At 45.4% G+C, this 13,606-nt stretch overlaps 1 pseudogene; it reads left to right on the top strand.

The window, feature by feature from the left end:
* Positions 1-11,273: 11,273 nt before the first annotated feature.
* Positions 11,274-13,359, top strand: LOC109574434 (cartilage-associated protein pseudogene; annotated as a pseudogene).
* The last annotated feature ends 247 nt before the right edge of the window (positions 13,360-13,606 follow it).

Below are 13,606 nucleotides of genomic sequence, written 5' to 3'. Positions count from 1 at the left end.
AGGTGAACATGTGTTGCTTCCATTCACAACCCAGTGGCCAGAACTAGTCACGTGGCCTTACCCAACCATAGGCAGCTGAGTGAGTCCACTTCTAGCTGGTGCCAGGAAGACCAGGGACCTGTACATTTGTGAGCAGTGTCAACAACCATTGCGTCCGTGACATCCTTTGCCTCTAGCTGGCTTCCCAAATTCAGACTCCAATGTGTGCTAAGTTGCTTCAGTTGTGTCCAACTCTTTGTGACCCCATGGACTGTATCCCACAAGGTTCCTCTGTCCATGGAATTCTCCAGGCAAGAATACTGGAGTGGGTTGTCATTTCCTGCTCCAGGGGATCTTCCCCACCAAGGGACTGAACCTGCATCTCTTACATCTCCTGCATTGGCAAGCAGTCTTTTTACCATTAGCACCACCTGGGAAGCTCCACTGGCCAAACTGAAATACTGGGAATGATATTGATGGTGGGAATAATAATAAAGAATATTTATTGAGTGAGTGCTATTCTGTTAGAATTGAGCTGGACACTAGTGTAAACACTTTTCTTGTAATAACTTATTTAATTCTCCCAATAACCTGGAATCACAGAAAGAAGCAATTGCACAGCAGGGAGAAAGAGTCTCTCAACAATAAGTGTAACCTTAGAGTCATAGACTTTATTATTAGCAGAAAAATGAACTTATTTTACAAACCTGGTCTATGAAGTGGTATGTATAGATTTCACATCAGTTCAGTTCAATCACTCAGTCGTGTCTGACTCTTTGTGACCCCATGGACTGCAGCAGGCCAGGCTTCCCTGTCCATCACCAACTCTTGGAGCTTACTCAAACTCATGTCCATCGAGTCGGTGATGCCATCCAACCATCTCATCCTCTGTCATCCCCTTCTCCTCCCGCCTTCAGTCTTTCCCAGCATCAGGGTCTTTTCCAGTGAGTCAGTTCATCACATCAGGTGGCCAAAGTGTTGGAGCTTCAGCTTCAGCTTCAGTCCTTTCAATGAATATTCAGGACTGATTTCCTTTAGGATGGACTGGTTTGATCTTGCAGTCCAAGGCACTCTCAAGAGACTTCTCCAACAACACAGTTCAAAAGCATCAATTCTTTGGTGCTCAACTTTCTTCACAGTCCAACTCTCACATCCATACATGACTACTGGAAAAACCATAGCTTTGACTAGATGGACCTTTGTTAGCAAAGTAATGTCTCTGCTTTTTTAAAAAATCAATTAACTTGTTTTAATTGGAGGCTAATTACTTTACCATATTGTAGTGGCTTTCACCATACACCAACATGAATCAGCCATGGGTGTACATGTGTTCCCCATCCTCAACCCCCCTCCCACCTCCCTCCCTATCCCATCCCTCTGGGTCATCCCAGTGCACCAGCCCTGAGTGCCTTGTCTCATGCATCGAATCCAGACTGGTCATCTATTTCATATGTGGTAATATACATGTTTCAATGCTATTCTCTCAAATCATCCCACTCTCACCTTCTCCCACAGAGTCTGAAAGTCTGTTCTTTACATCTGTGTCTCTTTTGCTGTCTCATATAGAGGGTCATAGTCACTATCTTTCTAAATTCCATATATATGCATTAATATACTTTATTGATGTTTTTCTTTCTGGCTTACTTCACTCTGTATAACAGGCTCCAGTTTCATCCACCTCATTAGAACTGAGTCAAATGTGTTCTTTTTAATAGCTGAGTAATACTCCATTGTGTATATGTACCACAGCTTTCTTATCCATTCGTCTGCTGATGGACATCTAGGTTGCTTCCATGTCCTAGCTATTGTAAAGTGCTGCGATGAACACTGGGGTACACGTGTCTCTTTCAATTCTGGTTTCCTAGGTGTGTATGCCCAGCAGTGGGATTGCTGGGTCATATGGCAGTTTTATTTCAGGTTTTTAAGGAATCTCCACACTGTTCTCCATAGTGGCTGTACTAGTTTGCATTCCCACCAACAGTGTAAGAGGATTCCCTTTTCTCTGCACCCTCTCGTGCATTTATTGTTTGTAGACTTTTTGATAGCAGCCATTCTGACTGGCATGAGATGGTACCTTGTTGTGGTTTTGATTTGCATTTCTCTGATAATGAGTGATGTTGAGCATCTTTTCATGTGTTTGTTAGCCATCTGTATGTCTTCTTTAGAGAAATGTCTGTTTAGTTCTTGGCCCATTTTTTGATTGGGTCATTTATTTTTCTGGAATTGAGCTGCATGAGCTGCTTGTATATTTTTGAGATTAATTCTTTGTCAGTTACTTCATTTGCTATTATTTTCACACATTCTAAAAGCTGTCTTTTCACCTTGTTTATAGTTTCCTTCATTGTGCAAAAGCTTTTAAGTTTAATTAGGTCCCATTTGTTTATTTTTGCTTTTATTTCCATTACTCTGGGAGGTGGATTGTAGAGGATCCTGCTGTGATTTTTCAGAGACTGTTTTGCCTATGTTTTCCTCTAGGAGTTTTATAGTTTATGGTCTTACATTTAGATCTTTAATCCATTTTGAGTTTATTTTTGTGTGTGGTGTTAGAAAGTGTTCTAGTTTCATTTTTTTTTGAAGTGGTTGATCAGTTTTCCCAGCACCACTTGTTAAAGAGATTGTATATTCTTGCCTCCTTTGTCAAAGATAAGATGTCCATAGGTGCATGGACTTATCTCTGGGCTTTTGTTCCATTGATCTAGGGAAATATACCATGTTCTGGATCAGAAGAATCAATATAGTGAAAATGAGTATACTACCCAAAGCTATCTATAAATTCAATGCAATCCCTATAAAGCTACCAATGGTATTTTTCACAGAACTAAAACAATTTCACAATTTGTATGGAAATACAAAAAAAAAAAAAAAAAAAACCTCGAGTAGCCAAAGCAATCTTGAGAAAGAAGAATGGAACTGGAGGAATCAGCCTGCCTGACTTCGGACTATACTACAAAGACACAGTCATCAAGACAGTATGGTACTGGCACAAAGACAGAAATATAGATCAATATATCTGCTTTTTAATATGCTGTCTAGGTTGGTCATAGCTTTTCTTCGAAGGAGCAAGCGTCTTTTAATTTCATGGCTGCAGTCACCATCTGCAGTGAGTTTGGAGCTTCAAAGAATAAAGTCTCTCACTGTTTACACTGTTTGCTCATCTGTGTGCCATGACGTGATGGGACCAGGTGCCAGGATCTTAGTTTTCTTAATGTTGAGTTCTAAGCCAACTTTTTCACTCTCCTCTTTCACTTTCATCAAGAGGCCTTTTAGTTTTTCTTTGCTTTCTGCCATAAGGGTGGTGTCATCTGCATATCTGAGGTTACTGATATTTCTCCTGGCAATCTTGATTCCAGCTTGTGCTTCTTCCAGCCCAGCATTTCTCATGATGTACTCTGCATAGAAGTTAAATAAGCAGAGTGGCAATATACAGCCTTGACGTACTCCTTTTCCTATTTGGAACCAGTCTGTTGTACCATGTCCAGTTCTAACTGTTGCTTCCTGACCTGGATATAGGTTTCTCAAGAGACAGGTCAGGTGGTCTGGTATTCCCGTCTCTTTCAGAATTTTCCACAGTTTATTGTGATCCACACAGTCAAAGGCTTTGGCATAGTCAATAAAGCAGAAATAGATGTTTTTCTGGAACTCTCTTGCTTTTTTGATGATCCAATGGATGTTGCCAACTTGATCTTTGGTTTCTCTGCCTTTTCTAAAACCAACTTGAACATTTGGAAGTTTACAGTTCACATATTGCTGAAGCCTGGCTTGGAGAATTTTGAGCATTACTTTACTAGCGTGTGAGATGAGTGCAGTTGTGCAGTAGTTTGAGCATTCTTTGGCATTGCCTTTATTTGGGATTGGAATGAAAACTGACCTTTTCCAGTCCTGTGACTACTGCTGAGTTTTCCAAATTTTCTGGCATATTGAGTGCAGCACTTTCACAGAATCGTCTTTCAGGATTTGGAATAGCTCAACTGGAATTCCATCACCTCCACTAGCTTTGTTTGTAGTGATGCTTTCTAAGGCCCATTTGACTTCACATTCCAGGATCTGGCTCTAGGTGAGTGATCACACCATTGTGATTATCTGTATCATGAAGCTCTTTTTTTACAGTTCTCCTGTGTATTCACAGCAGCAGTGTGTATTCTTGCCACCTCTTCTTAATATCTTCTGCTTCTGTTAGGTCCATAACATTTCTGTCCTTTATCGAGCCCATCTTTGCATGAAATGTTCCCTTGGTATCTCTAATTTTCTTGAAGAGATCTCTAGTCTTTCCCATTCTGTTGTTTTCCTCTATTTCTTTGCACTGATCACCGAGGAAGGCTTTCTTATCTCTTCTTGCTATTCTTTGGAACTCTGCATTCAGATGCTTCTGTCTTTCCTTTTCACTTCTCTTCTTTTCACAGCTATTTGTAAGGCCTCCTCAGATAGCCATTTTGCTTTTTGGCATTTCTTTTCCATGGAGATGGTCTTGATCCCTGTCTCCTGTACAATGTCACAAACCTCTGTCCATAGTTCATCAGGCACTCTATTTATCAGATCTAGGCCCTTAAATCTATTTCTCACTTCCACTGTATAATCATAAGGGATTTGATTTAGGTCATACCTGAATGGTCTAGTGGTTTTCCCCACTTTCTTCAACTTAAATCTGAATTTGGCCATAAGGAGTTCATGATGTGAGCCACCGTCAGCTCCCGGTCTTGTTTTTGCTGACTGTATAGAGCTTCTCTGTCTTTGGCTGCAAAGAATATAATCAATCTGATTTCAGTGTTGACCATCTGGTGCTAGTCTTCTCTTGTGTTGTTGGAAGAGGGTGTTTGCTATGACCAGTGCGTTCTCTTGGCAAAACTCTATTAGCCTTTGCCCTGCTTCATTCTGTACTCCCAGGCTAAATTTGCCTGTTACTCCAGGTGTTTCTTGACTTCCTACTTTTGCATTCCAGTCCCTTATAATGAAAATTACATCTTTTTTGGATGTTAGTTCTAAAAGGTCTTGTAGGTCTTTGGTTTTCCCTACTTTCTTCAATTCCAGTCCAAATTTGGCAATAAGGAGTTCATGATCTGAGCCATAGTCAGCTCCTGGTCTTGTTTTTGCTGACTGTATACAGCTTCTCCATCTTTGGCTGCAAAGGATATAATCAATCTGATTTCGGTGTTGACCATCTGGTGATGTCCATATATAGAGTCCCCTCTTGTGTTGTTGAAAGAGACTGTTTGCTATGACCTGTGCGTTCTCTTGGCAAAACTCTGTTACCCTTTGCCCTGTTTCATTCTGTACCCCAAGGCCAAATTTACCTGTTACTCCAGGTATCTCTTGACTTCCTACTTTTGCATTTCAGTCCCTAATAATGAAAATGACATCTTTTTGGGGTGTTAGTTCTAGAAGGTCTTATAGGTCTTCATAGAACCATTGAACTTCAGCTTCTTCAGGATTACTGCTCAGGGCATAGACTTGGATTACCATGATATTGAATGGTTTGCCTTGGAAATGAACAGAAATCATTGTGTTGTTTTTGAGTTGTACCCAAGTACTGCATTTCAGACTCTTTTGTTGACTATGATGGCTACTCCATTTCTTCTAAGGGATTCTTGCCCACAGGAGTAGATATAATGGTTATCTAAGTTAAATTCACCCATTCCAGTCCATTTTACTTCACTGATTCCTAAAATGTCAATATTCACTCTTGCCATCTCCTGTTTGACCACTTCCAATTTACCTTGAGTCATGGATCTAACATCCCAGGTTCCTATGGAATATTGTTCTTTATAGCATTGGACTTTACTTCCATCACCAGGCACATCCACAACTGGGTGTTGTTTATGCTTTGGCTCCATCTCTTCATTCTTTCTGGAGTTATTTCTCCACTGTTCTCCTATAACATATTGGGCACCTACCAACATGGGGAGTTCATCTTTCAGTGTCCTATCTTTTTGTGTTTTCATACTGTTCATGGGGTTCTCAAGGCAAGAACAGTGAAGTGGTTTGCCATTCCCTTCTCAAGTGGACCACGTTTTGTCAGAACTCTTTACCATGACCCAATCGTCTTGAGTGGCCCTGCATGGCATGGCACATGGTTTCATTGAATGAACCACATTCAAAGGCTGTGGTCCATGTGATCAGTTTGATTAGTTTTCTGTGATTGTGGTTTTCCTTCTGTGTGCCCTCTGATGGAGAAGGATAAGAGGTTTGTGGAAGCTTCCTGATGGGACAGCCTGACTAGGGGGAGCTGGCTGTAGTTCTGATGGGTGGGGCCATGCTCTGTAAATCTTTAATCCAATTTTTTTGTTGATGGGCAGTGCTGTGTTCCCTCTCTGTTGTTTAACCTGAGGCCAAACTATGGTGGAGGTAATGAAGATAATGGGGATGTCCTTCAAAAGGTCCCATGCCTTCACTGGTGCACTCAGTGCCCCTGGCCCTGCACCAGGCCACCACTGACCCTCACCTCCACCAGAGACTCCTGCACATTCACAGGCAAGTCTGGGTCAGACTTTTCTGCTGAAGGAGATGGTGGAGTAGAAGAACGTGCACTCATCTTCTGTGAGAACTTCAAAATTACAACTCGCTGCTGAACAACCGTCAACAGGAGAATGTTGGATCCCACCAAAAATATATACCCCACTTCCAAGGGCAAAGGAGAAGCCCCAGCAAGACGGTAGGAAGGGTGAAATCGCATTTAGAATCAAACCCCATACCCGCCAGAGATGCTCGGAGAGCTCAAACAAAACCTTGTGTGCACCAGACCTGACAGAGACTGATCCAGACCTGCCTTTGAGTGTCTGAGTGTCTCCTGTGGAGTTATGGGTCAGCAGTGGACTGCTGCAGGGATAGGGGCTCTGGGTGCTGCGGACTTGGGTATGGCATAAGCCCTCTTGGAAGAGATCACCATTAACCCCACAATAGAACTGCCAGAACTTATACAGGACTGGAGAAACAGACCCTTGGAGGGCACAAACAAAATCTTGTGCACACCAAGACCAGGAGAAAGGAGCAGTGACCCCACAAGAGATTTCACATATATATCCACTTTTGCTTTGTAAAGGATGGATTCAGTGTGTAACAGAACAAGGGAGATACATTTCAGGGCCTGAATAAATTGTTTCTTGTACTCCATTCTCTGCAGTAAAAGTAGTTACTTTTTCAATTCATGCCCAACATTTTATCATAGGCTTTCCTCATCCCAAGGAACCACAGTCTTCTCAACGGAAATTGTGATGAGAATGCCTTTCTCCATGTTGGCTCAAGGATCATCCCTGGAGGGGCAGAACCAAGAGTGCTTGCTGTGACATATTGTTTGCAGAATTCTATCCAGGGGACATCTGGAAAAGGGAGTGTGTGTGTGTGTGTGTGTGTGTGTGACAGACCCAGAAGCAAAGAATCAGGCATGCCTGTGTGTCTCTGGGTGTGTTTCTCTCTTTATGCCTGAACATCTTCCCTGTTACAGTCTGAATGTTTATATCCCCCCAAAATTCTTACGTTGAGATCCTCTCCCCAAAGATAATTTTATCAGGTAGGTCTTTGGGAAGTGTGTAGGTCATGAGGGTGGGACTCTCATGAATGGCATTAGTGCTCCAGAAGAGAGGCCCCAGAGAACACCCTGGTCCTGGCCAGCATGTGAGGGCCCAGCAAGAATGCATGGGCTATGAACAGGACGAGGACTTTCACCAAAGGAAGCCATGCTGTCACCTTGAGTCTGAAGTTTCAGCCTCTAGAACTCTAAGCAATAAATTTCTGTTGTTTATAATTCCTGTTGTTTATAACCCAGTCTATGGTATTTTGCTCCAGCTGCTCCAGGTAAGATCTTGCCCAATTATTTATTAGTAGTTTATTGAGAATCTTCCTTTCATAGCTATTTTCAGAGCACCCAACCTACTGAATATTTCTGAGAAATCGAGGCTGATTTGGGAAAATGTTTTATGAGTTGCACACAAAAATAATGACATAATAGTTAATGCTTGAGAACTTATTAGGTGCCCACACCATGCTAACTACTTTACACGTCTTCCGTTCATTCTCAAAAGAGCCCTCCGAGGTGAGTGATATTATCCACTCGAGCTGGCAAAGGATGAGTTGAAGCACAGAGAATTACCCTGCTGGTTGCCACCAGTCCAGAGCCTACACTGAGGATTTCAGTACAATCCTGCCTTTGGGGGCCTTCCTCTTGCCCGCCAGAGTCTGGCCCCATGTTCTAACCCCACCACAGCTGAAATGGATCATCCTCTACCCACTCAAACTTCCTACTGCTGGCTCGCCGGCTGCTTTATGAACACCTTCAAGTTGACTCGCCTGACTTCTCACCCTTGGCTCCTTCTGTCCTCTGTGCCTGGTTGTGGGCAGAGATGAATATGATACAATCCATGCCCTCGGGTATCCTACAGCAGAGTGACAAGACCGATGCACAACCAACTATTAATAGTTTAGACACAAAGCAGTGTTGAACTTAATGCTCTGTCAGAGGAGGCGTGGAGAGCAACTCATAATTACTAAGTCCTCAAATGTGATAGAGAGATGGCAGCTTTGATATTACCACATGCCAAGTGGTGAGAATGCAGAGGTTGATAAAATACAGCCCTGCTCCTAAGCAGTTGCACAGTGCTGTGGCCTGGAACTTTGGTACGTGACGCGTGTGCACACACAGTGACCACGTTCCTAGGTAGATCTCAGGTTCTCCTCAGTAACGAGTTTTGCTGCCCTCAACTCCCCTCCATATCAGGCCGTTGCTGCTGTCCAAGCTATATATCAGAAACTCAGATGAAGAGGGGTCCTCAGTGGCCATCTCTGCAGTGGTTTCAAACTGTCCTGTGGTTCCCAGGAGCTCTCATGGGGCCAGCTGCTAGGCGGAGAGGAAACCAGGGAAAGAGAAATCAAGCAAGAGAGATGAAGCCACATCCCTTTCTATTTCGGTCAGGACAAGTCTGTCTGTATTTTGTTTTCATTTTCATATTAGGGTTTGAAGCTGGAGGCGCTCGGGAGGCACTGATTTTATCTTTACAGAAAAGAAATCTGGAAGAGAAGTGCCCCTTGAAGAGATCAGAGTCAGAAAAGACTTTGATGAGAGCCTGAGTTTTTAGCTTGTGGGCCACTGTAGGTACCGCCGTCCCAACTTCCTCCTGGGAGGTGCACGCCTGTGGAGGTCTCGGTCTTCTCCCCAAAGTGACTGAAGGGGGTCCCTGATGTCTTTACCCCAGGAAGGGGTATGGAGGGCCCAGGAAGAGCTGCTGTCGGTGGCTTCCTCACCCACAGGCTAAGGTGGCATTAGATGGGTGTGTGCAGTGTGGGTGTGCACTGGGAAGAAACCCAGAGGCCTCTCCCCGATTCTAAGAAAGAACTCAGCCGGGGGCTCCTGGGAACCAGAGTTGGAAGGTGACAGTGTGGTTGGAAAGAAGAATCACTTGTGATATGTCCCAGAAGAAACAGAAGTAAGCAGCTTCATTCAGGGCATCAGGAACTCAGGCAGCTTTTAGGGTAATGAGCGCCTGTGGGGAAAATAAAGGTGAGTCAGTCACTGTGCTGCAAAGAAGTCTGCAGTCCAGTGAGTGAGTGGAGACCTCTGTGCTGAGCAGCCTAACACGAGGGGACCAGAGAGAGGCCGCGAGAGCTAAGGCCACAGGTTCTGAGCGAACTGGATGCTTGTGAGAGGGACTCATGGATGTTTCGTGGGGCAGGCTTGCTTTGAGCCTGCACTGAAGTCAGGAAGGCCTCAGGAGCTGGAAACGGGCTCCATCCAGAGACCACAGCAGGAGGCAGGCGCAGAGGCAGTCCTCCGGGTCTGAGTGGGGACGTGCGTTCCGTAGTCGTGGGTGCGCGCTCTTAAGGGTGGTTTTCTGCACTCTCACATTCTTCCCAGAACTTGAGGGAAGGTCCTCAGGGGGCCCTGTTGCCAGGAAGATGAGGTGGGCCGTAGCTGACATGGATAGCTTTGGGAGGTTTGGTTTTGCTCCTCATGAGAGGAAACTGGAATCAGCTAGAGATATAGAAAGACTTCAAGTGACATCAGAGCTCACCTCTGGTTCCTTCCCAGAGGGAGAAGCAGAGACGGTCTGCAGGGCCCAGCGATGAGTCTGGAAGGGTGTGTGTGGATGGCCGTTACTAAGAACTCCATCCGCCCTCCTACCTCAGCAAACAGCTTGGAAACCAGCCTGAAATCATCAGGAGTCACCAGTTTGAGAACGTGTTTATGATTCTCTGGCCCCTCCCCAAGCCACCTGACCTAACTCGCAGAGCACGGAGCATGGCAAACGGAGGACAGCTCCTTTCTCCGGAGAGATGGTAGGAAAGGGCCAAGGGTGGGGGACTCTAGAGGAGCCTTTGAATGCAGCCATGGCTGGATTCTGGTGCATTTCAGGTCTTAAAAGATTAAGTCCTAAACAAGGAAAATTTGGAGGTAATGAAATGCTTTTCAAAATACCTGATTGCTCTTGACAAAACATACAAATAATTGCATCACCCACTATGGATGTGTGACCAGGTGGACAAGGGTCGTCATTCAGAGAGCTGAAAGCTAGAGACCCAAGCCAAGTGGACATCCTTCTGAACCAGTTTTGATCATCTGTATTTCCCTTCAAAAAAACCGAAATTAGAAGAGAAGCAAAAAGCAAAGGAGAAAAGGAAAGATACAAGCATCTGAATGCAGAGTTCCAAAGAATAGCAAGAAGAGATAAGAAAGCCTTCTTCAGCAATCAATGCAAAGAAATAGAGGAAAACAACAGAATGGGAAAGACTAGAGATCTTTTCAAGAAGATTAGAGATACCAAGGGAACATTTCATGCAAAGATGGGCTTGATAAAGGACAGAAATGGTATGGACCTAACAGAAGCAGAAGATATTAAGAAGAGGTGGCAAGAATACACAGAAGAACTGTACAAAAAAGATCTTCATGACCAAGATAATCATGATGATGTGATCACTGATCTAGAGCCAGACATCCTGGAATGTGAAGTCAAGTGGGCCTTAGAAAGCATCACTATGAACAAAGCTAGTGGAGGTGATGGAATTCCAGTTGAGCTATTTCAAATCCGGAAAGATGATGCTGTGAAAGTGCTGCACTCAATATGCCAGCAAATTTGGAAAACTCAGCAGTGGCCACAGGATTGGAAAAGGTCAGTTTTCATTCCAATCCCAAAGAAAGGCAATGCCAAAGAATGCTCAAACTACCACACAATTGCACTCATCTCACATGCTAGTCAAGTAATGCTCAAAATTCTCCAAGCCAGGCTTCAGCAATACATGAACCGTGAACTTCCTGATGTTCAAGCTTGTTTTAGAAAAGGCAGAGGACTCTTTCCTTCCTTCCGCCTGGAGCTATGGAGCCAGGGTGCCGGGCGGCCGCGGCGCTGCTGGCGCTGCTATGCTTGGTATGCGCGCTGCACTCGGGGCGCGCCCAGTACGAAGCGCTACAGCTTCCCGCGGGACGAGCTGATGCCGCTCGAGTCGGCCTACCGGCACGCGCTGGACCAGTACAGCAGCGAGCACTGGGCGGAGAGCGTGGGCTACTTGGAGATCAGCCTGCGGCTGCACCGCCTGCTACGGGACAGCGAGGCCTTCTGCCACCGCAACTGCAGCGGGGCCCCGCAGCCCGAGCCCACCGCCGGCCTCGCGCGCTACCCGGAGTTGCGCCTCTTCGGGGGCCTGCTGCGCCCAGCGCACTGCCTCAAACGCTGCAAGCAGGGCCTGCCGGCCTTCCGCCAGTCGAAACCCAGCCGCGAAGTACTGGCGGACTTCAGCGCCGAGAGCCCTACAAGTTCCTGCAGTTCGCCTACTTCAAGGCAAATAGTCTTCCGAAAGCCATTGCAGCTGCTCACACCTTTCTACTGAAGCATCCTGATGACGAGATGATGAAGAGAAACATGGCTTATTACAAGAGCCTGCCCGATGCCGAGGACTACATTAAAGATTTGGAAACCAAGTCGTACGAGAGCCTGTTCATCCGAGCCGTGCGGGCCTACAATGGCGAGAACTGGAGAACATGCTGGCCCTTCCTGACTTCTTCAAGGCCTTCTATGAGTGTCTCGCTGCCTGCGAGGGCTCCCGGGAGATCAGGGACTTCAAGGATTTCTATCTTTCCATCGCAGATCATTATGTGGAGGTCCTGGAATGCAAAATTCAGTGTGAGGAGAACCTCACCCCTGTCATAGGAGGATATCCGGTGGAGAAATTTGTGGCTACCATGTATCATTATTTGCAGTTCGCTTATTATAAATTGAACGACCTGAAGAATGCGGCGCCCTGCGCGGTCAGCTACCTGCTCTTTGACCAGAGCGACAAGGTCATGCAGCAGAACCTGGAGTACTATCAGTACCACAGGGACAAGTGGGCGCTGGCGGACGAGCATTTCCAGCCCAGACCGGAAGCAGTCCAGTTCTTTAACGTGACCATGCTCCAGAAAGAACTGTATGACTTTGCTAAGGAGAATCTCATGGATGACGATGAGGGAGAGGTCCTGGAATACGTGGATGACCTGCTGGAGTTGGGGGAGACCAGCTAGCCCCAGAAGCCAGAGAGCCATTCCTTCCATGTTCAGAAAACACGATTGTTTGTCTTCCTTTTCCTAATAGTCCAGGCTATTGATACCTCAGAGCCTTCTCTTCTCTCTCTGAAGTGAAAGGGAAGCCCCCGTCTCTCGCTACAGCTAACAAGGGGTGAGCCTGCATTCCCGTGCCCACAGCTGCCTCCCCCAACTTTCACACCTGCCCCTCTATCTTCATACCCGCCTCTCCATCTTCACTCCCACCTCCCCATGACCGCACTTGCCTCTCCATCTTCACACCTGCCTTCTCCATTTTTATACCTGCCTTTCTCACCATTTTGGTTAGAAGGAAAGTTTTCCATGGAATTTTTTCCCCCCAGAAAAACAGTATTATTTTTTAAATAAGAAAAATACTCCTGAAAGATGGTAATTATAAAAACCTACTCTGGCCTTTCTGCTTTCCCCCATTTTGGTTTCCTTTCTCCCCATCCCCTGATCCAGCAAAGATGGTGGGGACAAAGGCTAAGCTTCTCTTCAGAACGGTCTGCGCACCATCTGACCTGCATCATTGCTGGCACCCGTTGAGAACAGAGTTGGGGCAACAGCGTGGAGAACAGACCTGTGACTTTTGCCTAATGCTTTCACGTGTCCAAAGTCTTCCAGTGGCCAGTCGATCCCCTTTGAGGACAGTGCTCAGCTGTTAGTCTCAGAGTTGGAAATGGAAGGAAGGAGAGGGAGTCTAGTTTCATTGACTCTTCAACAAATATTTACTGAGCACCCACTACGTGCTAGGCCTCGATCTGGGTGCTGGAGACACTGCACAGCAAAACAGGAAAAAAAAAAAACAACCCTGTCCTCACAGAGCCTGCATTCTACAGGGAAAGACAGACAACAGGTGAACAAGAATAAATACATACAAAGCCTCGGAGGGTGATCATTGCTATGGAGAAAAATAAAGCAGTGAGGGGTAAGGAAAAAAAAAAAAAAAGAAAAGGCAGAGGAACCAGAGATCAAATTGCCAACATCCGCTGGATCATGGAAAAAGCAAGAGAGTTCCAGAAAAACATCTATTTCTGCTTTATTGACTATGCCAAAGCCTTTGACTGTGTGGATCACAATAAACTGTGGAAAATTCTGAAAGAGATGGGAATACCAGACCACCTGACCTGC

This window comes from Bos indicus, chromosome 19 (assembly GCF_029378745.1).
Source record: "Bos indicus isolate NIAB-ARS_2022 breed Sahiwal x Tharparkar chromosome 19, NIAB-ARS_B.indTharparkar_mat_pri_1.0, whole genome shotgun sequence".
Taxonomy (NCBI): Eukaryota; Metazoa; Chordata; class Mammalia; order Artiodactyla; family Bovidae; genus Bos; species Bos indicus.
The sequence above is the reverse complement of the archived record's forward strand: the minus strand, read 5'-3'. Positions and strand labels throughout refer to the sequence as shown.